This window comes from Myxine glutinosa, chromosome 7 (genome assembly GCF_964187855.1).
Source record: "Myxine glutinosa chromosome 7, kmMyxGlut1.1, whole genome shotgun sequence".
In the NCBI taxonomy this organism is placed as follows: Eukaryota; Metazoa; Chordata; class Myxini; order Myxiniformes; family Myxinidae; genus Myxine; species Myxine glutinosa.
The window spans coordinates 138,456,536-138,479,176 of NC_136267.1; the positions used below are offsets into that span (position 1 = coordinate 138,456,536).

Below are 22,641 nucleotides of genomic sequence, written 5' to 3' on the forward strand. Positions count from 1 at the left end.
GGCACATTCACCATGTATCTGGCACACACACACCATGTATCTGGCACCCATGCCAGCAAATAAAATGAAGAGAAAGCATGCAGGCAGAACCAGAGCAAGACAACAGCAAATATCATCTATTAGTTTTCCCTAGCGAATGAGCAGGAACGAAAAAGCAATTTGATGCAGAAATAAATGCAACAAAATATTAAATAGGAAATATTGTAACGGTCCACGCGGTTGGAGCCAGTTGCACAACTTGAATCCAGAGTCGCATCGCGAACCCATCAGCCACCCAATGCATAGATTCCTGGTCAGGTCCCACACCCAACGTCGTGTTACTGTGCCGATTGGAACCTCTGTGCTGAGTGAGTGACGAGCTGAGGCAAACACGGGACAGATCCTATTGTTTGGCTGACCAACTAAAGTCTGCAGCATGCCGAACCCTTAGCAGTTCAAGACCGCGTCCAATTTTTATTCTAGACCGCGACCAAACAGATTCCCCCCCTCGCCGCCAGATGAAAGTGTGGTTGAGCTAAGACGAAGTCGATTCAAAAAATGTATTTATGTGGATGTAACAGCAGCACATATGTACAGAATAGTGAGTACAATGATAAATTGATAACCCAATAATTAGCCCCTAACCGATACGCGCCAACAAACAAACCATGTGACAAATGCATCCTTACATAATTTGAGCTTTCAGGCCTCATTCACACGTGACAAAAGACTGGGTTTAGGGGGGAAGCACAACGACAGCAGGGTCGCTAGGCCCAAGCTCGCCATGATGCTTGATTGCAGCAATGTCCAACTCCGTGGGTGCAAGGAGGGGGAGGAGGTACGGCCCTTCTAGGGCAGGCGTGGAGCCAGCAAGTGAGGAGTGGTGGCCAATCAGGAGGAGGCTGGGCATTGCCTGGTAGAAAATAATGTAGTGTAATCCTTGGTGTGAGGCTGCTTTTACAGCACCGATTCTGCCTCCGAGTCAGGTTCACTATGTCAATAAATTATATTTCGTTCAAAATCATGGTAGATTAGCAAACCTATACATTTTTGGAAAGGTTATAGCATAAGGAAACTAAAAATCAATGTTTACATTTGGAGAGATACCTGTATGGCGGCCATTTTGGATTTTCAAAATGGCCACTGTAAAATACATATTTTGTTCTATTTCTGCCTCTAATTACCCTAAAAACTTTTTAAAATATACTAAACCTATATTTTCAGGGACAAGGAATCCAATGAAAGTATCAAATTAGTGCTATGGGGTATGGAAAGACACGAAACAAAGGTTTTGAATTGCAAAATACTGTCTTTATATTCGCGATAAGTTGCATAATCAAATACATGTTATCATTTTGTACAGGCAGTTAATAACATCAAAATGTGTCACAATAATTCATATCACCAAACATACACAGGCAGTCAGCAAAATCATATATACACATGCAGTCAGTATAACTTCACATCTACACAGGCAGTCAATGCCAAAATATACACAGGCAGTCAATGGCATCAAACATACACGATTACAGAATATGCCATTTAGAGTTCGTCATCACTGTCCTGTGTGTCGTATCCGACAATATAGTCCGCATCGTTTTCACAGTCCGTTCCACACAAGCAAAGGTCGGTCAAATTGATTGGCAAATCGAATTGGTCGAATGGTCGATCGAAGCAATTGGTCGAATGGTCGAATTGTCGAATTGGTCGAATGGAATTGGTCGGAATTGGCAAATGTAAACATTGATTTTCAGATTTTCCATGTAATAACGTTTCCAAAAATGTATAGGTTTGCTAATCTACCATGATTTTGAACGAAAAAACATCGTGAACCTGACTATCCTGGTAGTGCCAGAATTAGATTCGATTATATTTTGATCATGACAAAATAAATTACCTTTATGGCCGAATCTCATGACGATTGCAAACGTCAATCAATCCGACATCTCACCGGAAATCACAAACTTCGTTACAAGTTGCTGAAGAATAATTTTCTCAAAAGCCTTTGGCCTTTTCTGCTTATTCAGTTTTCCCATTTAATCGAGTTTCCCTGTTTCATCTTCCCATCTCAATCCCTTGCTCAGGATGAAGGATAGGGAAGGAAATGGAGAGGGGATTGGGGGAAGGGACTTCTACCGACTCCTCTCCGGCCTTGCTCCCCCAGCTCTCTCTGGGCTCTGTCCCCCAAATATTCCTACAGGTCGCACAAGATCTGCCTGCAACCCTCTTATGGTTAAACTGCCAAAATCAAGACTCTCTGCTCACCTTCACTCCTTCATTCCTCTTTTCTCCCGCCTCTGGAACAAACTCCCTCACTCTCTTCAATCCCGCTCCTCCCTCCAGGTCTTTAAAACGGCTGTTCACCACCATCTCTTATCTTCCCCATCCAAAACCTTGATCTTTTCTACCCCCGCTAATTTCACCACAGATCCACTTTTTTGAGGTGACTTTTGTCTTCTTTCCTGGAAGTCCTTGGTGTCCTTGCGTTTTATACCTATCCTGCCTCCCCCCAGGCCCTCTTCCTCACACACATCTCCCGATGTCCCTGCTCTCAAATGTTGTGTTTGTGTGCTTACTCCCCTTCTCTCCCCATCTTGTCGACCGCTCCCCTTTTTATATAGTTTGTTTGCTTGTTTGTTTGATTTGTTTCTTTGTGATAAATGTTAGCTCTTTCACGAGATTTGTATCACAGTCTGTATACAAAAAAAAAAAAAAAAAAGGGAGAGGAGGACTCAGATAAAATCCTAAATGTCAGGAAAAAATCAGGAAAATCAGGAAAAGGGAAACAAAGTTTAATCATATTAATCATACGGATCAACTGAAAATAAATGCTAATGTAATGCACAGTAAGGAAAAGGAGAAGTAGACTAAAACAAAGTGACATCAACCTGGCCTCATGGACCCTAGGGTGAGACTCATATTCAGGTTTATGGTAGAGGACATGGACAGGAATAGTGTGGATACCGATAAGACAGACTCCTCTATAAATGCTGCGGATTGCCTTGCCTGTGGTTAACTCAAGAGGAAAAGAGGAACTAAGTGAAAAGCAAAAAGGAGTGCATTATCAAAGGATGATTCAACAAAACTTCTCAAGTAGGATAACCCAAGGAAAACATTGCAACAAGTTGTGTTTTACTAGAACCGTGGGAAAGGCCAATCGTTTGTTTGCTTATGGTGGGTTTAAAACCTAGTTGCAAAAGATTAAAGTAATCCAATGTTTGCATTTCTGTTAACGCAAACTTTAACAAGGTAAACTATTGTTAATTCACAATATAGGGTTACAGTGGGATCAGTGATAGTCTAGTCACCTTCTAAGTGTCTAGTTTGACTACCATTCCTGAGTGAAGACTGAAGAGGATCAGAGCACAAATTGTCATCCTGATGCTTTACAGACAGGGTCTACGGCGGGTCACCCTTTCAGAGGGGGACGAAAGGTCGACCGTCCAGTCGGCTCACATTTACCAGTCGATGGTAAAGATCGCAGGATTTCTTTCAAAAAGAGTAGGCCTTTGTGTGCATATATCCTGGTCATATTTCAAATCTATACACTAGGTAAGATTAAAACTAAATGGCTACACCCATGATCATTCGTGCTCTTCTCCTCTCAAATATGGAACCCTTCTATGGGGAACCGCCATTAACGCTACTTAACCCAACACTCGCTATTCCATGAGCCTCACTCCTGTAAATAAATAAAAACTGTCTGACCGAGTCCATTTTATCATCCTCTTCTCCCCAAGGCTTTAAGTCTGCTGTCCACCTCTACCTCACATATTTCCCATATATATCCAAGAACCTTACTACACCCGTCGTCCTTTCCCCGTGCCGTGGTGCATCCATGAGTTTTTGTCCTCCTGTTTCCCCTTTGCCACACTTTCAATCTGCTCATTCTTTCCCCTCTGTTGCTCTGCTCTTTCATGAACCTCTGCAAGTGCATTCAAAGGTAAAAACCGAGTTAAACCCAGTGAGTGATCGGTATCACCTGGTTGTGACGCCTGCTGAAGCATCATGAGAACCACCGTCTTTGTGGTGCCCCTTTCATCGTTCCACTTAAGCACAGCCATTGCGAAAAGTGAGTGAAAATACATGTTATAGAAGCTGTTTAAACCCTAAAAATGTGGCAAAATGAGGACAGACAGACGTATATGCAGAGCCATGATGTGCCAAAAATATAGGTGCATTTCCAGATACTCTAAAGGTAAGGATACGAGGCTCTGCGATGGGCAGGTGGCCATATCAAAACATACCCGACTGTTTAAACAGCAAATTATATCGTTTTCTACTTACATTACCTTGTTCATTCACTTCACTATTGTAAAGCAAGTCTTAACATGGAGGGTGTATTAGAGTATTGTACACCGCTCCTTTCCTATGCCATCTCCAGGCATTGCAAATCGTCATTGCCGGGCACCGAAGGGGGCTCGGCATTGACGCGCGCTGAAAGAGAGTACTCAGTTTTCACTCTAGTTGTTTGTTTTCTTGTTTTCTTGTTTGTTTTCTTGTTTTCTTGTTTGTTTTCTTGTTTTCTTGTTTGTTTTCTTGTTTTCTCGTTTGTTTTCTTGTTTGTTTGTCTGGGCGATATCTCAGCCATCCTTTGAGCTAGGAAGCTGAAATTTCGGCACAATAGTGAGCAAGTCCTTTGTCAAAAACGGTATTTTTTTTTTGATTAATCAATAAATTGAGGAGTTATTTAATTATTAGCGATTAATTAAGTACTTATTTAATTAATCAAATTTCCTTTCTCTTCTGACCATTAACTCAGGCACCTTTTGAGTTAGGAAGCTGATATTTGGACATGCCAATGACCAGGTGATTTGGCTGCAAAGGATATTTTTGATTTATTAATTAATCAATTAATCGATTAAATATTTAATTATTCGATTAATGACAAAAAATTTTTTTTTTTAAAGTTACAGATTCTGATGAAATAGTGGTAGTTTATGTGTTCTCTGACCAAATTGATTAATAATTTAATTTTCTTATTATTATTATTATTTATTTATTTTCATTATTAATCATTTATTTATTTTCTTTCTCATTTGGCCAATATCTCAGGCACCTTTTGAGCTCGGAAGCTAATATTTGGACATGAGTGACCAAGTGATGTGGCTATCAAGGATATTTTTGATTTATTGATTGATCATTTAATCGATTAATTATTTATTGATTAATCGATTAATTATTTAATTTTTTATTAATGACTTATTTCATTAAATTTCTAAAAGATACATCTTCGGATGAAGCACTAGTGGTTTAGTTATGCTATTAGCCAATTGATTATGAAAATATTTTGTGATAATCTTTTATTGATTTTAATTATACAATTAATCAATCAATTAGTGTACACCTCTCCCTCCCAATGCAGCCTCCATGAGCTGCACTGCGGTATTGCCGGGCGCCAGAGGCGCCCCGGCAATACCGCGTTGTAGGATATTTAATTATTTGGCATGGGGGCGGTGTACTTTGAATGTATGTGTACTTGTTAGAGGACTTAACTAGAATGGCACTGGGTAGAGCGCATACCTCTGCCAGGCTGAAATGTTTACATTTTGTATCTCCCTGATAGGCCGGAGCTGCATCCGGACCTGAACCAAAATCTAATCGGCTTGTTCTTGTCACCTATACAACTCATTTACCATGTTTTGTCACAACATATCCACAACGTTTTGAGACATCATGCTCGATATCATTTTGGCCCCATCTCAAAATGATGAAGAATCACTTAAAAAAAAAAAAATCTCAGATCGGGATCTGAATATTCACCAAAACCGAATCAATTTGTCCATGTCACACACCCAACCTGCCCACCAAATTTCATCCGATTCTGTCCATAACTTTTTGAGATATCCTGCCCACAGACAAACAGACACGTAAAAATGAGTTGACTTATTACAAAAATTACAAAAAAAAATTCTTTAAAAATTTTACAAAATTAATAACAAAAGTTAATTACAAAAAAAACAAACAGAAAACTCTTTTTACTGCGACAAGCTGTTTCAGAGCCAAGGTACTAAATTTTTAAGTTATTGGAATGAAAGGTGAAGGATATTTTTTAAAACACTGAAGAACTGACATGACAAGCTAGCACGGGAAGACTGATGAAACTATTTAAGAGCTTGCGACAAACTGCAAGGGCATCCACAAATTTGCAGTCATTCATCTGGAATGTTTTAAATGATAATCGAGTCGAACATGAAGGTTAAGTCTCATTTTTAGCTCGACACGTCACAAAGCCAGAAAATACCATCATCTGTCTGTCTGCACCCACCACCTGATACGCGGCATAACTGCGAAAAGCTGCATTTGTCTTCTAACGTATTAAGGGCCTGTATATGTATGTAAAATGGTTGAGTTGTTTCATTTTGACTTCCCTAACATGTTTCTATGGGGAGGAGGAATCCATAACTCCCCCAATGGATGCCAATTGCCAACCCATAGGGTTTGTCCATGCTCTATCATCAAACTGATGAGCATCAGACGAAGAAGCACCATGTACTATTTCTAAAGTCTTGTAATGACTCGGTGTTGACATCATTAGTACAATAACATATTGGATCAAGTACAAATTTTACTTTTCAATCATAAATCTGAAGCAAAAGTTTTCTAAATGGACCTTAAGGCATTAATTACAACACAAATATAATTAACTTTATTGACCATAGCAGGTTCTGGAAGAAATCAGGTCAATTAACCACCACAACAATTGATAGATCTAAAATCGGCAGGTTTAGCTTGTAGAGTACAAAGCGAAAGGTCAAGACCAGACATTCTATCAAGTAATGGAGTTCTGAAACTTGAAACAAACGACAGTCTTCCATTGGGTAGACCTGACATTGTAGAATAATATACATTTATTTATGAGGCACACACTCCAGCTCACATTCCAGAAACCACACCTGTATGACGTTACACTGACGGATGCATTCGATTTAGCTACACCTTGATGAGTCAAATCGCACATTCATCCATTACTCAAACAGGGCAAGAGAAAGATTAATATTTTTCATCTCGGTCTGAATGGGAAAATGTATTTCTAGACTTTAGCCAACCAGGTGCACACACACACGTGCACACACCCACACACACACACACACACACACACACACACACACACACACACACACACACACACACACACACACACAGAGAGAGACACAGACACACACACACACAAATACACACACACATATAAACACACACACATACACACAAATACACACACAAATACACACACACATACACACAAACACACACACATACACACACAAATACACACACACAGACACACACACACACACAAATACACACACACATATAAACACACACACATACACACAAATACACACACAAATACACACACACATGCACACACACACACACACGCACACACACAGACACACGCACACAGACACACACACAGACACACACAAATACACACACACACATATAAACACACACATACACACAAATACACACACACACACAAGGACACACACATACACACAAATACACACACACACACACACATATATATATATATATAAACACACAAATACACACAAATGCACACACACACACACACACACACACACACACACACAAAACACACATATACATACATACAAATACACACACACATATAAACACACACACACATATATACACAAATACACACACATATAAACACACACACACACACACACAAAACACACAAACACACACACACATACACACAAATACACACACAAATACACACACATGCACACACACACACACACGCACACACACAGACACACGCACACAGACACACACACATACACACACACATACACACAAATACACACACATATACACACAGACACACACACACACACATACACACACAAATACACACACATATACACACACACACACACACACACACACACACACATCGATGGAAAAATGCAGATTTACCGTATGAAAGAAACGATTTAAAGAAAATGCTTTTATTCAACTAACTGCTTGGGAAAGGAAAAGTTTGTACAGTATTGTACACCGCACCTTTCCTATGCCATCTCCAGGCATTGCAAATCGTCATTGCCGGGCACCGAAGGGGGCAGTGACGCACGCTGAAAGGGAGTACTCAGTTTTCACTCTGGTTGTTTTCTTGCTTTCTTGTTTTCTTGTTTGTTTGTTTGTCCGGGCGATATCTCAGCCATCCTTTGAGCTAGGAAGCTGAAATTTCGGCACAATAGTGAGCAAGTCCTTTGTCAAAAACCGTATTTTTTGTTTTTTGATTAATCAATTAATTGAGGAGTTATTTAATTATTAGCGATAATTTCCGTATCCGTTTCCGTATCCTTTTCCGTATCCCTGCGCATCGTAAGAGGCGACTAAGGGTTGGCGTCAGGAAGGGCATACAGCCATAAAAACATTGCCTCAAACAGGGAACCATGATTGTCATGGGGCCCGCAAGGCTAACCCCCGCTTTAGCGGGGAAAATGGCCTTAAAACGATCATTCATTCATTCATTTCATTCAATTATTACTTATTTAATTAATCAAATTTCCTTTCTCTTCTGACCATCAACTCAGGCACCTTTTGAGTTAGGAAGCTGATATTTGGACATGCCAATGACCAGGTGATTTGGCTGCAAAGGCTATTTTTGATTTATTAATTAATCAATTAATCAATTAATCGATTATTTAATTATTCGATTAATGGCTAAAAAATTTTTTTTTTTTAAGTTACAGATTCTGATGAAATAGTGGTAGTTTATGTGTTCTCTGACCGAAGTGATTAATAATTTTATTTTTTAATGATTATTATTTATTTATTTTCATTATTAATCATTTATTTATTTTATTTCTCATTTGGCCAATATCTCAGGCACCTTTTGAGCTGGGAAGCTAATATTTGGACATGACAGCGACCAAGTGATGTGGCTATCAAGGATATTTTTGATTTATTGATTAATCATTTAATCGATTAATTATTTATTGATTAATCGATTAATTATTTATTGATTAATCAATTAATAATTTAATTTTTTATTAATGACTTATTTAATTAAATTTCTAAAAGATACATCTTCGGATGAAGCACTAGTGGTTTCGTTATGCTATTGGCCAATTGATTAAGAAAATATTTTGTGATAATCTTTTATTGATTTTAATTATACAATTAATCAATCAATTAGTGTACACCTATCCTTCCCAATGCAGCCTCGGTATTGACGGGCGCCTCCGGCGCCCGGCAATGCCGCGCTGTCGGATATTTAATTATTTGGCATGGGGGCGGTGTACTTTGAATGTATCTGTACTTGTTTTCTTTCTTGCTTGTTTGTCCGGGCGATATCTCAGCCATCCTTTGAGCTAGGAAGCTGAAATTTCGGCACAATAGTGAGCAAGTCCTTTGTCAAAAACGGTGTTTTTTGTTTTTTGATTAATCGATTAATTGAGGAGTTATTTAATTATCAGCGATTAATTAAGTACTTATTTAATTAATCAAATTTCCTTTCTCTTCTGACCATTAACTCAGGCACCTTTTGCATTAGGAAGCTGATATATGGACATGCCAATGACCAGGTGATTTGGCTGCAAGGCTATTTTTGATTTATTAATTAATCAATTAATCAATTAATCAATTAATCGATTAATTATTTAATTATTTGATTAATGACTAAAAAAATTATTTTTAAGTTACAGATTCTGATGAAATGGTGGTGGTTTATGTGTTCTATGGCCGAATTGATAATAATAATTTAATTTTTTCATGATTATTATTTATTTATTTTCATAATTAATAATAATAATAATAATAATAATAATAATACATTTATTTTGTGTAGCGCTTTTCAAGAAACCCAAAGACGCTTTGACATAGTACGTAAAACAAAGACAAAAAAGACAAAAATACATAAGTTAAATAACCAAACAGAAAGGAAGGAGAAGGAGAAGAGACGGTCAGTGGGTTGAATGCGTTGTTGAACAGGTGGGTCTTGTGTGATGATTTGAATGTGGTGAGAGAGGAGGAGTCTCTGATGGTTTGAGGTAGTGAGTTCCAGAGTGTGGGAGCAGCGATGGCGAAGGCCCTGTCCCCCCAGGATCTGAGTTTGGTCCGGATGGGGGGGGGGGACAGGAGGTTGGCAGCAGCAGAGCGGAGGGTGCGGGTGGGAGTGTGTCTGGGGAGGAGGTCAGTCAGGTAGGATGGGGCCAGGTTATGGAGGGCTTTGTAGGTCAGGAGAAGGATTTTGTACTGGATTCTCTGGGAGATGGGGAGCCAGTGGAGCGTGTGAAGGACGGGGGTGATGTGGTCCCGGGCCCGGGAGTGGGTGAGTAGACGGGCAGCGGGGTTCTGAATGTATTGAAGTTTATTGATGATATTTGAGGGTGAACCATAGAGGAGGCTGTTGCAGTAGTCTAGACGGGAAGTGATGGGAATTATTAATCATTTATTTATTTTCTTTCTTATTTGGCTAATATCTCAGGCACCTTTTGAGCTTGGAAGCTAATATTTGGACATGAGTGACCAAGTGATGTGGCTATCAAGGATATTTTTGATTTATTGATTAATAAATTAACCAATTAATCGATTAATTATTTAATTATTCGATTAAATACTATTTAAAAAAAAATCAGTTACAGATTCTGATGAAATGGTGGTGGTTTATGTGTTCTGTGACCGAATTGATTAATAATTTAATTTTTTAATGATTATTATTTATTTATTTTCATTATTAATCATTCGTTTATTTTCTTTCTCATTTGGCCAATATCTCAGGCACCTTTTGAGCTGGGAAGCTAATATTTGGACATGACAGTGACCAAGTGATGTGACTTTCAAGGATATTTTTGATTTATTGATTAATCAATTAATCGATTAATTATTTAATTAATCGATGAATGACTTAATTAATTATTTTTTTAAGTTACAGATTCGGATGAAATGGTGGTGGTTTATGTATTATATGAGCCAATTGATTAACTATTTAATTTTTTTATGATTATTGTTTATTTATTTTCATTATTTATCATTTATTTATTTTCTTTCTCATCTGGGCAATATCTCAGGCACCTTTTGAGCTCGGAAGCTAATCTTTGGACATGACAGTGACCAGATGATGTGGCTATAAAGGATATTTTTGATTTATTGATTTATCAATTAATGGATTAATTATTTAATTATTTGATTCATTATTGTTTATTATTGTTTTTAATTTAAATTACAGATTCGGGTGAAACCGTGGTGGTTTAGGTATTCTATTAGCCAATTGATTAATTATTTAATTATTTTATGATTTATATTTATTTATTTTCATTATTAATCATTGATTTATTTCCTTTTTCATCTGGGCAATATTTCAGGTACCTTTTGAGCTGGGGAAGCTGATATTTGGAAACGACAGTGACCAAGTGATGTGGCTCTAAAAGATATTTTTGATTTTTTGATTGATCAACTAATCGATTAATTAATTATTGATTGATCAATTAATTAATTTTTTCGATGAATGGCTTTTTAAATTAATTTTCAAAAAGTTACAGCTTCGGATGAAGCACTGGTGGTTTAGGTATGCCATTAGCCAATTGATTAAGAAAATATTTTATGATCATTATTTATTTATTTTAATTTCACAATTAATCAATCAATTATTGTACTCCTCTCCCTCCCAATTCCGTCTCCATGTGGCTGCCATATTTATTATTTACCCCCGCCACCGAAGGTGGATGGAGGTTGTGTTTTTGCCCATGTCTGTCTGTCTGTTTGCCTGTGAACAAGATATCTCAAAAGGTTGTGGACGGATTCGGACGAAATTTGGAGGAGAGGTAGCATATGTGACAAGGACGAAATGATTAGATTTTGGTGAAGATCCGGATTCGGATCCGGCTAGTAGATTTTTTTTTAATGATTCTGCACCATTGGGAGATAGGGCCAAAAACGATACATAGGAGGATATTTCAAAAAGTTGTGGACGGATTCGGACAAACTTGGTGGAGAGGTTGGATGTCCGACAAGGAAGAAGTGATTCAATTTTGATGACGTTTCGAATCCGGATACGGATCAGATAATTTTAAAGTGATTTTTCACCATTGAGTTAAACCACCTTTAGAGGCCATTTTTCCCCGCAAAGCGGGGGTTGGCCTTTTTTCGGGGACCGTGGTTGTTGTTGTTTTTCGGTCCCCTTTTTGAAGCAATGTTTTACGGCCGGATGCCCTTCCTGACGCCAACCCTTTTTGCCGCCTTTAACGACAAGCAGGGTAACATTGAGTTGTAGGGCTAAAATCGATAGATATCGATAAACACGATATCTCAAAAAAGTTATGGACGGATTTGAACGAAAATTGATGGACAGGTTGGGTGTGTGACAAGACAGAATCGATGCGATTTTGGTGAAGATGTGAATATTGATTCGGATACAAGTATTATTTAATTTCCTCAGTAATTCTTCACCATTGAGAGGTCGGACCAAAAGCGATATATAACATGATATTAAAAATATTATGGATGAGTTATGACTAAACTCGGTGGATGAGTTGGTTCGGTGACAAGAACAAGCCGATTCAATTTTGGTTCAGGTCCAAATCCAGATCTGGTCTATCGGTGCATACAAACATAAACTGTTTAGCCTGGCGGGGGTCGTTCTACCAAGTGCCGTTCTCGTTCACCATATTTTGGATAACGCAGCCTTAGGCTCACGCATTATACATGGAAACGCAAATCGATTACAACCCGCCACGGAGGGAGGCAAAACGCTGATGCACATGACACCGGAAAGGACGTTAATGACACCACCCAGTCGTAGCCATGGTGAAGCTCGTGACTGAAACACGCGAGGAAATCGTGGGAAATTGTGAGGCTGCAGCCAAGACGCAGGCTTGTCATCGACTACAGAAAAGGGGTTTCCTGCAATAAGTGTCTTCAATTAGGTAAATTTATTTCACCTTAACAGTTGATGAAGCACACCTGTAAAGAAATGATCTGTAAAGATGACACATCAGAAATGTTTTTATACACATTCACGTCAGAAATGCTTTTTTATAGGCCTACACATTCACCTCAGAAATGCTTTTTTTATGGGCCTACACATTCACCTCAGAAATGCTTTTATACACATACACGTCAGAAATGCTTTTATACACATTCACGTCAGAAATGCTTTTATACACATTCACCTCAGAAATGCTTTTTTTTATAGGCCGACACATTCACCTCAGAAATGCTTTTATACACATTCACGTCAGAAATGCTTTTTTTCATAGGCCGACACATTCACCTCAGTAAAGCTTTTATACACATTCACCTCAGAAGTTCAAATGATGCGATTACAAATCTCCCCTCACCCTCTCCTCAACCCCTCCTCCCCCTCCCCCCGCATTCAGCTTAGTCACTGGCATTCTCACAGTACCGTGTGGTGCAGCAGAACGAGATAGCTCTTCGGTGAAGATCACAAAGCAAACCACCTGATATTCACACCACGAGCGATTGAGGAAATGTGCTCAGTCCGGGAAGTTCTCCCTCAGAGTCACAACAATGAATTACATAGTCATTTGACTCCAGGATCAGGATACTGGACCCGGTACGTGGTGTTTGTTTTGTACACAGACCCGGTCCGTGATGTTTGTTTTGCACAGAGAACTTGTGGTTCCTGAAAGTTTGGTGTTAATGGAATGTTTTTATTCACCATTTATGTTTTAGATTCTGAAAAGAAAGTGAAGATCAGGTCTGAGTTTGGCACTGATTCGTTCTCTCAATGCAAGTTTGAACCGCTGCCACGTGAAGTGCGGACATCCGGTGTTGCACGAGCTTCATTGTTTGAGCTCCTTCACTTACGGAGAGACTTTCCATACAACTTTCATTCCAGATTTAACTAAAGAGATGGCTGATCACACACATATTTCTGGTTTTAAAGGCGGTACAAGGGGTAGACCAAAAATATCCCGATTAACCTCTTCTGAAGATAAAGGTGATTGTAAATTAAGTCAAGAATACTTGAATAGCCAATCTTCCCCAAATACCTCAAAATATTTGAGCCTTCGAGAAAAGTATAGACTGAACAAGGAATATTACAAGCAATCTAAGGAAGCTACTCGGAAAAGGAAGTCAATAAGTGAGGAAACAGTGGAGGAAATGGAAACAAGATTTAAAAAACAAAAATCTCGTAATCAAAAACTGATAGCTACAGAAACTGAAGTAGAGAAAAGTCACAGATTAGAAGAACAAAAATCTCGTAATCAAAAACTGATAGCTACAGAAACTGAAGTAGAGAAAAGTCAAAGATTAGAAGAACAAAAATCTCGTAATCAAAAACGGATAGCTACAGAAACTGAAGTAGAGAAAAGTCACACATCAGAAGAACAAAAATCTCGTGATCAAAAACGGATAGCTACAGAAACGGAAGAAGAGAAAAGTCAAAGATTAGAAGAACAAAAATCTCGTAATCAAAAACGGATAGCTACAGAAACTGAAGTAGAGAAAAGTCAAAGATTAGAAGAACAAAAATCTCGTGATCAAAAACGGATAGCTGCAGAAACTGAGTTAGAGAAAAGTCAAAGATTAGAAGAACAAAAATCTCGTAATCAAAAACGGATAGCTACAGAAACTGAAGTAGAGAAAAGTCAAAGATTAGAAGAACAAAAATCTCGTGATCAAAAACGGATAGCTGCAGAAACTGAGTTAGAGAAAAGTCAAAGATTAGAAGAACAAAAATCTCGGAATCAAAAACGGATAGCGACAGAAACTGAGGTAGAGAAAAGTCAAAGATTAGAAGAACAAAAATCTCGGAATCAAAAACGGATAGCTACAGAAACGGAGGTAGAGAAAAGTCAAAGATTAGAAGAACAAAAATCTCGTGATCAAAAACGGATAGCTACAGAAACTGAGTTAGAGAAAAGTCAAAGATTAGAAGAACAAAAATCTCGGAATCAAAAACGGATAGCGACAGAAACTGAGGTAGAGAAAAGTCAAAGATTAGAAGAACAAAAATCTCGGAATCAAAAACGGATAGCGACAGAAACTGAGGTAGAGAAAAGTCAAAGATTAGAAGAACAAAAATCTCGTGATCAAAAACGGATAGCTACAGAAACTGAGTTAGAGAAAAGTCAAAGATTAGAAGAACAAAAATCTCGGAATCAAAAACGGATAGCGACAGAAACTGAGGTAGAGAAAAGTCAAAGATTAGAAGAACAAAAATCTCGGAATCAAAAACGGATAGCTACAGAAACGGAGGTAGAGAAAAGTCAAAGATTAGAAGAACAAAAATCTCGTGATCAAAAACGGATAGCTGCAGAAACTGAAGAAGAGAAAAGTCAAAGATTAGAAGAACAAAAATCTCGGAATCAAAAACGGATAGCGACAGAAACTGAGGTAGAAAAGAGAAAAATACTTGAAAGACAGAGAGATCGGAATCAATATCAGACGTTATTAGGCTTTGCATTTTGCAAAGAAAAGCTTGTTGAAAACACTTCAATGAATTACATATGTGTGTCAGAGTGCCGATATCACCCAAAGTCCAGCATGACTAAAATAATATTTGAGGGAGCAAAGACAACTTTCCATGGAGAACAGCTAAGTAAGCTGACAATCAATGATCAGACTGTATCCATGGATGGCAATTATTACGTATGTAAGGCATGTAAGGATACAATAAAAAAGGTGGAGTTCCAAATTGCAATGAGAAAGCCTTTGAGTTCATTATATCCAATCTGCCGAACAAATTTCAAAATGAGTCTATGAAACTTTACAAATGCGAGGCCTTCTTATTGAAACTGATCATTCCCTTCATCAGAATTGCTCACTTGCCAAGATCACCAGACTTCAAAGTGCGGGGGCCAATGATAACAGTTGAAGCTGATGTGAAGCAGTCAATGGAGAAAATATTGCCCCGGAATCAGGAATTTATACCAATCTCCTTGAAACGAAAGCCAAACTACAAAGGCATTGTTGTAGAGGAGGTGATATCGAAGTGCAAAGTTCTAGAATATTTCAATTACTTCAAACTGCATAATCCTCTTTTTAAAGAAGAAGTATTTGATGGAGGAAGGTTGGATGACTTTATCACACAAGCACTTGCTAATAGAGATGCCCAAGATGCCTCCGGAGGTAAAACGGATGAGGATGAAGGTATTATTCAAAATGGTGAAGAGAACACAGATGCTGCAGAAAAAAGCCCATCTCAAGGAAGCCAGCAGGAACAAAGAAGCAGTGATGCCAATATTCCTGATTTTATTACAGAAATTAACGAGGACACAATGTTAGAGACATTCAACACTAAAACTGATAGAGCAAATGGAGCTACTGCCTTGGTGGCAGAGTTAATTCTGACTCACTAGTGGACAACTACACCTGGAAATAATTATTCAACACCTTGGAAGAAAGTTGTATTGGCACCGACTGCAGAAGGTAAATTTGTAAACTGGAAAGATGTTGTTAACATTGAGGAAAAAGCTTTCCCTCATTTGTTTCCTCATGTTATTGGAGGCTACTTATCAACATATGTAGACAAAGGGGTTATGTTTAGCAATTAGATCAAACAAAGGCTTAATGGTATAGACCGCCGATACAGTAATGATTATTTGTATATTTGCTTCTCATATCATGTCAAAGAAGCACTTGAAATAAAGAGATCGTGTGTAACATTCTTCAGAAAGACCAAAATGGATAGAACTAAATATACAAAGCAATCTATCAAGGACATGGACAGGGCATACATGGAAAGAACAAACCGGGGCTTTAAGGCGTTTTAAAATGTGAGAGGTACAGCACCCTATTTCCAAGAGAATAAGAAAAAGCTTTTTGCCATGCTTCGTCAATTGGGGTCTCCTCATATCTTTTACACAAAGAGTGCAAATGATCTCAACTGGATAGAACTAATGAAGGCATTATTAGAAAAGGAACAGAATAAACACATGGCAACCCAGGAAGTTGAAGGCTTGAGCAAAAAACAGAAGTATATGCTTCTCAAGAAATACCCAGTAGATGTTGTCCACCATTTCGATGCAAGGTTTATAACACTTTTGCAGGCATTACAGAAACCTAGTAGTTTAGGAAAGTACAAGGTAGTTGACTATTTTTACAGAATTGAATTTCAGCAAAGAGGAAGTGCGCGTGCCCATTGTGTGCTCTGGTTGGCTGATGAGGCAGGTAATCCTCCACCAGCTGTTGATGTGAACAGTGAGTCCTCAAAAGAAAGTTTCCTAACCTTCATTGACAGCATAATTAAGACAACGCTGGTATTAATAATCTAATAGCAAAATACCAAACACATAACCATACTTTTACCTGTGAGAAGAAAGGTCAGAAATTAATAACAATAAAAGAGACAGAAGGTCATGGTGCACTAGATGGAAAAGAGAAAGGTGAGGAGCTCCTTTTACCAGTATGTCGCTTTGGTTTCCCCAAATATCCCATAATGAGGACAACAGTGCTCGAGGCATTTTCCAAAGATACACCTGTTGAAATTATAAAGACAGCTAAAGTCAATGCCACCAAGATAAAGAAATACATCTTGAGACAAACATATGGTTCTGAATGTCACTCAAAGTTCTTAGCCATGAGTTTTCCTGAAACGTTGGATAGGTTAGGCATGCCATATGAGGTCTACCTGGAGGCTCTAAGGTCGACTGTTACCAAAATAAAATTACAAGTTTTTTACAAACACTCATGCCAAGATGTTTTCATGAATAACTTCAATCCAAGCCTATTAGAAGCAGACAATGCAAATATGGACTTTCAAGCTGTTAGTGATCCTTACAGTGTTGCAGAGTATTGCTGTGGGTATATACTGAAAGCCGAGACTGGACAAAGCAAGTTGCTTCAAGCAATTGAGGAGCAATCATCTCGAAGTGGAGACTCAAAAGATGTGAAACTTAAGAAGCTGGGGAAGGTACTTGATGATACAAGAGAAGTGTCACTCCAGGAACTCATATACCGTCTTTTTGGATACAAAATGTGTGCCTTCTCAAGGAAACAGAAGTTTATAAACACTGCTCCACCTGCTAAAAGAGACGGCCTGCTAAAAGCAAACATTGAAGATCTTGGTGACAATGACGACATATTCTACCCAAATATCGTGCAATATTATGAAAACAGGCCAGCATCACTTGACAAATTGACCTTGGCAGAGTTCACAAGTGACTATGACATTTATAATCGGGGTAACAAGAAAGACAATAACTTGGACAATATTCCGGAAGATGATAATTCTGATGTTGAGGATGAAAAATGTGAATCACATGCTGGCATTCTTGTCTTAATGAACAACATGGGGACACTCAAAAAGCGAAAGAGAAGGGCTATCATAAGATACTTCCTTAGCAGTGATGATGAGAGTTCGTACATGAAGGCACTAATGATGCTTTTCTTTCCTTTCCGAAATGAAGTTGCTGAAATACATAATTATAACAGCAATGTTAGTAAATACCGAGATGTTCATGAAGAGGTTGATAATAAGCGGAAGGAATTTGAATCAAATAAGGACCTCTTGGTTGAGCTTGAGAATTTTGATATGACTGACGATGATGAAGTAGGGGAACCAAGTGAATATGTTGAAGAGGAAACAACAACAATGAGGAAATTCTTGATTTTATGAAAAAGGCATCAAGGATTTATGATGGAAAATCAGTCAATATTGAAGAAAGACGAAAGCTAAACAAAAACATCAACTCTTTAAATCAGCAACACCGTAAAATATTTGATGACTTGATTGAGATGCCAGATGATCAACAGTTCAGCTTATACATCAGTGGTGATCCTGGGACTGGAAAAACGTACCTGATCAATACACTCATTCAAGCACTGTGGGCGAAACACATGAAATCAGGTGTAGATCTAAACAAGGAGCTCCTATTGGTCATGTCACCAACAGCTGCTGCAGCCAAGCACCTGAAATCAGGGGATACAATCCATGGAAAGTTGAAAATGATGGGTGGTGAAAACTTTGAACGACTTCTGAACTTTTCAAGTGAGGCCAAGCTTGCAAACGACTTCTTGCAAGTAAAGATAAGAATTCTTGATGAAATAAGTATGGTGGGAAGTCATTTGTTTTCCAAGATAAATCAAAGGTTGGAACAGATTCTAGGAAAACAAGATGGACGAAATTTTGAACGAAATTATATTTGTTAACATAGTGAACCTGACTATCTTCATCACTGTCCTGAGTGTCATTTTCGCAAAGGTGTCTACGCAAATGTAAACATTAATTTTTGGATTCCTCATGCTCTGAGTATTCCAAAAATGTATAGTTTTGCTAATCTCCAAAAATTTTGAACGAAAAAACATAGTGAACCTGACTATTCAGGAAAAGGTCAAATAATCATTTGTAAGATAAATGTAGCCTTAATTATGTTCCTCTACCTTCACCCAAAATATGAAAGAAGTGATCTCGCAGATCTTACTAACTTCATTGGAGCACCTGAATGCAATTCAAATGCAAAGATTATAATGGGTGACTTCAATATGGATACTCTCTCAGGTCTTACACATAAGGAAGATCATTTGAAGTACATTTGTGAAAGTACTGGGTGTGTTCAAGCTTTGAAAGCCATGACACATATAAATGGAGGACAACTAGACCATATCCTATTGGATTCGAAATTTCCCTTTACATTTGTTTTCCGTTGCTTTACTATTTTTCATGGTGACCACAAAGCTACATCAGTATGATTTTCTACCAGTTATATAGTTATATCTACCACTTATTCTACCAGTTATAGTTCTACCAAAAAAAATGGTCGTAAATTCAAACAATTCCAGAACCATAGTGGTATCATCAAGAATCACAGACTGTGTTTCGAAACATTTTTGTTTTAGAGCAACTTCTCTCTGTCCATCATGTACACTATTGGTATAACCACATTCAGTTTCTTAATCCTCTTCAAACATTTACTTTCTACATAACTCACAACCCTTTACTTTCCACAAAACAACAACTATATATATATACTCATTAAGTACTCATTGACACCCCATCAACCCCCCCCCCCCCCACCTAACCCCCCCTTCCTCTGAAAAAAATTAATTTACAAATGCTGACAGCATTAACGATTGATAACTATTGTGGCCATATAATCAACAACTGTGCTCTCATAACACATGGAACTGGAACAATTCCTCAAAGGCTGAAATGGAAAATGGTGCTTCCGATATCACAGCAACCACCACTGGCATTCCAGTGATAAAAGAAAGTTGACAAGACTTCATTTCCGCTGAATTGACGTCACCGAATGAGTACCAAAGATCAAATTGAAATAGAGAGAGTGATAAGGGTGAGTAAACGTTGCTTCCCCCTGTGGCTGTAAAGATCCACATCTTACACATCTTACAAGAAGAGGAAGAAGAGATCAGACGAATGAGGAAAATTGGGATGTAGTCAGAATCAGGTACGCATGAAGTACAGACACACAAAATCACAGAATGTTCAAACAAGTGGAACATGTCTTTCAATCCTGACAAATCTCACATTCTTACTACGTCTCTCCGAAAAGACCGTCTGGACAACCCTCCCATCCACTTTCTCAACAATCCTCTCCAAGAAGTTCTGTCACTCAAGCTCTTGGGTCTCACTATCTGCCATGATCTTTCCTGGGAAAACCACATTTCCAAGCTTGTCTCCAAAGCCAGTCACCGACTGGGCATCCTCCGAAGTGCGAAGTCCTTCCTTGGCACACCTGAGCTCCTCACCACATACAAGGCTTTCATCCACAGCTCAATGGAATACTGCTCTCCCCTCTGGGCTGGTGCTCCTGCCTCTCACCTAGCTCGGCTTCACGCTGTTGAAACCAAAGCTTTCAGAATCATTGGAATCTCCCGCGATGAGGCTAACTCCGAGGGCCTTTCACTCACTCACCGCAGGTAGGTTGGTGGTCTTTCTGTCTTCTACCGACTCCTCTCTGGCCTAGCCCCCCACCCAGCCCTGTCTGTGCTCTATCCCCCAAATACTCCGACAGGTCGCACAAGATCTGCCAGCAACCTTCTTCTGGTGAAACTGTCAAAATCAAGACTCTCTGCTCACCTTTACTCTTTCATTCCTCTTTTCTCCCACGTCTGGAACAAACTCTCTCACTGTCTTCAATCCCACTCCTCCCTCCAGGTCTTTAAAACAGCTGTTCACCACCATCTCTTATCTTCCCCCATCCAACATCTTGATCTTTTCTACCCCCGTGAATTCACCCCAGATCCACTTTTCTGAAATACCGACTTCTTTCCTGGAAGTCCTAGTAGTGCCCATGTGGTTTTTACCTCTCCCACCCCCACCCCCCTTCCCCACGCCTCCTCCCCCCAAGCCCTCTCCCTCCCACAGATCTCCCTATGTCCCTGCTCTCAAATGTTGTACTTGTGTGCTTCCCCCTCTCTCCCCATCTTGTTTCCCACTCCCTTCATTATGTCTTATGTGTCCGTTTTTTTTTGTCATTAATGTTAGCTCTTACACGAGCCTCGATCTTGTACCCAAAAAATTTTTTTTTATATGCTTTGCCAGCCCCCCTTATCTGCCCCCTTTTTCCCTCAATCCTCCATCTCCCACAGTTTATGAGAATAAAGACATACTCTTTTTAGACAAGATGAACTGGTTTCTCTATGAACAACAATGCTTGATATTTGTCATCGCCATTTTGGATGTATTTTTAGAATTGTTGTTCTTAACTATGTGGTATGACTTTGGAGTAACTTAAGTGAAATAGTCAATTTAAGGAAAACTCACAGTAGATTGTGCACATTAAGTTTTCCATTTCTGTATGTGTGCACGTGAGCAAGGGTGTGAGTGTGTGTGTGTGTGTGTGTGTTCGAATGCTGTCTTTTTCCACAACATAATTGTGACTGGGAAGTCAAAAAAATAGAGCTCATTGCGTTTTCATAAATCACAATTCTTTCCTGCAAATGTGATCATTACAAATGCTTAATATGTTGTCAAGTCAGGTATTCATGTCCTTTCCTTGTGATCAGGCGATGTGGCTCATTAATAACAATGGATATGAGAATGACATCATTCCTTGGTTACACTACACCCCATGAGTCAGGGTGCTCAGGTTGGCAAGTTATTAATTGCAAGCAAAGGCCATTGGGCCACCAAATAGGCTGTTAAAGGTTCCCCAGTGACACCCCACACAAGCCTGGAGCCATGGTTGAGTCCATGCATGCAAACGCCATTATCATGTAAAAGGAAATGAAATGAACTTGTACAGTATATATTTACATATATATATATATTTATATATATTATATATATATATATATATATATATATATATTATATATATATATATTATATATATATCCCGGTATGTACCCCGGTTTAGAATAGGTACACGGTTTCCCTGCGCATCGTAAGAGCCGACTAAGGGTTGGCGTCAGGAAGGGCATCCGGCCATAAAAACATTGCCTCAAAAAGGGAACCATGATTGTCATGGGGCCTGCAAGGCTAGCCCCCACTCTAGTGTGGAAAATGGCCTTAAAACGATCATTCTTTTTTTTTCACACACTAGAATATAAGACCCGTCTCTTCGCTGACAGAAATACCAATCTTTGCTGCGATGGCTAATCTATGGGGAAAAAAAAAAAAAAAATTCCTTGGAGATCCTGATCTCCGCGCAGGGATAGCCAACATCACGTGTTGACATTTGCAGTTTTGACCCGCGTGTCCATGTACAAATAAAAAATGATAATAATATTTTTTGGAACACAAAGAGA

General features: G+C 38.7%; 1 protein-coding gene across 3 annotated transcripts in view; it reads right to left on the reverse strand.

Moving 5' to 3' along the window:
• The window catches only part of LOC137431682 (epidermal growth factor receptor kinase substrate 8), a 126,668-nt gene that overhangs the window by 99,591 nt on the left and 4,436 nt on the right, over positions 1–22,641 (reverse strand). The window contains exon 1 of one of the 3 annotated variants that reach the window (XM_078782336.1): positions 17,334–17,408. The exons of the other annotated variants lie outside the window; for them this stretch is intronic. The gene's annotated coding sequence lies outside the window, so the exon portion shown is untranslated. Of the gene's footprint in view, positions 1–17,333; positions 17,409–22,641 lie in introns of those variants that run through there. 3 annotated transcript variants of the gene reach the window in all.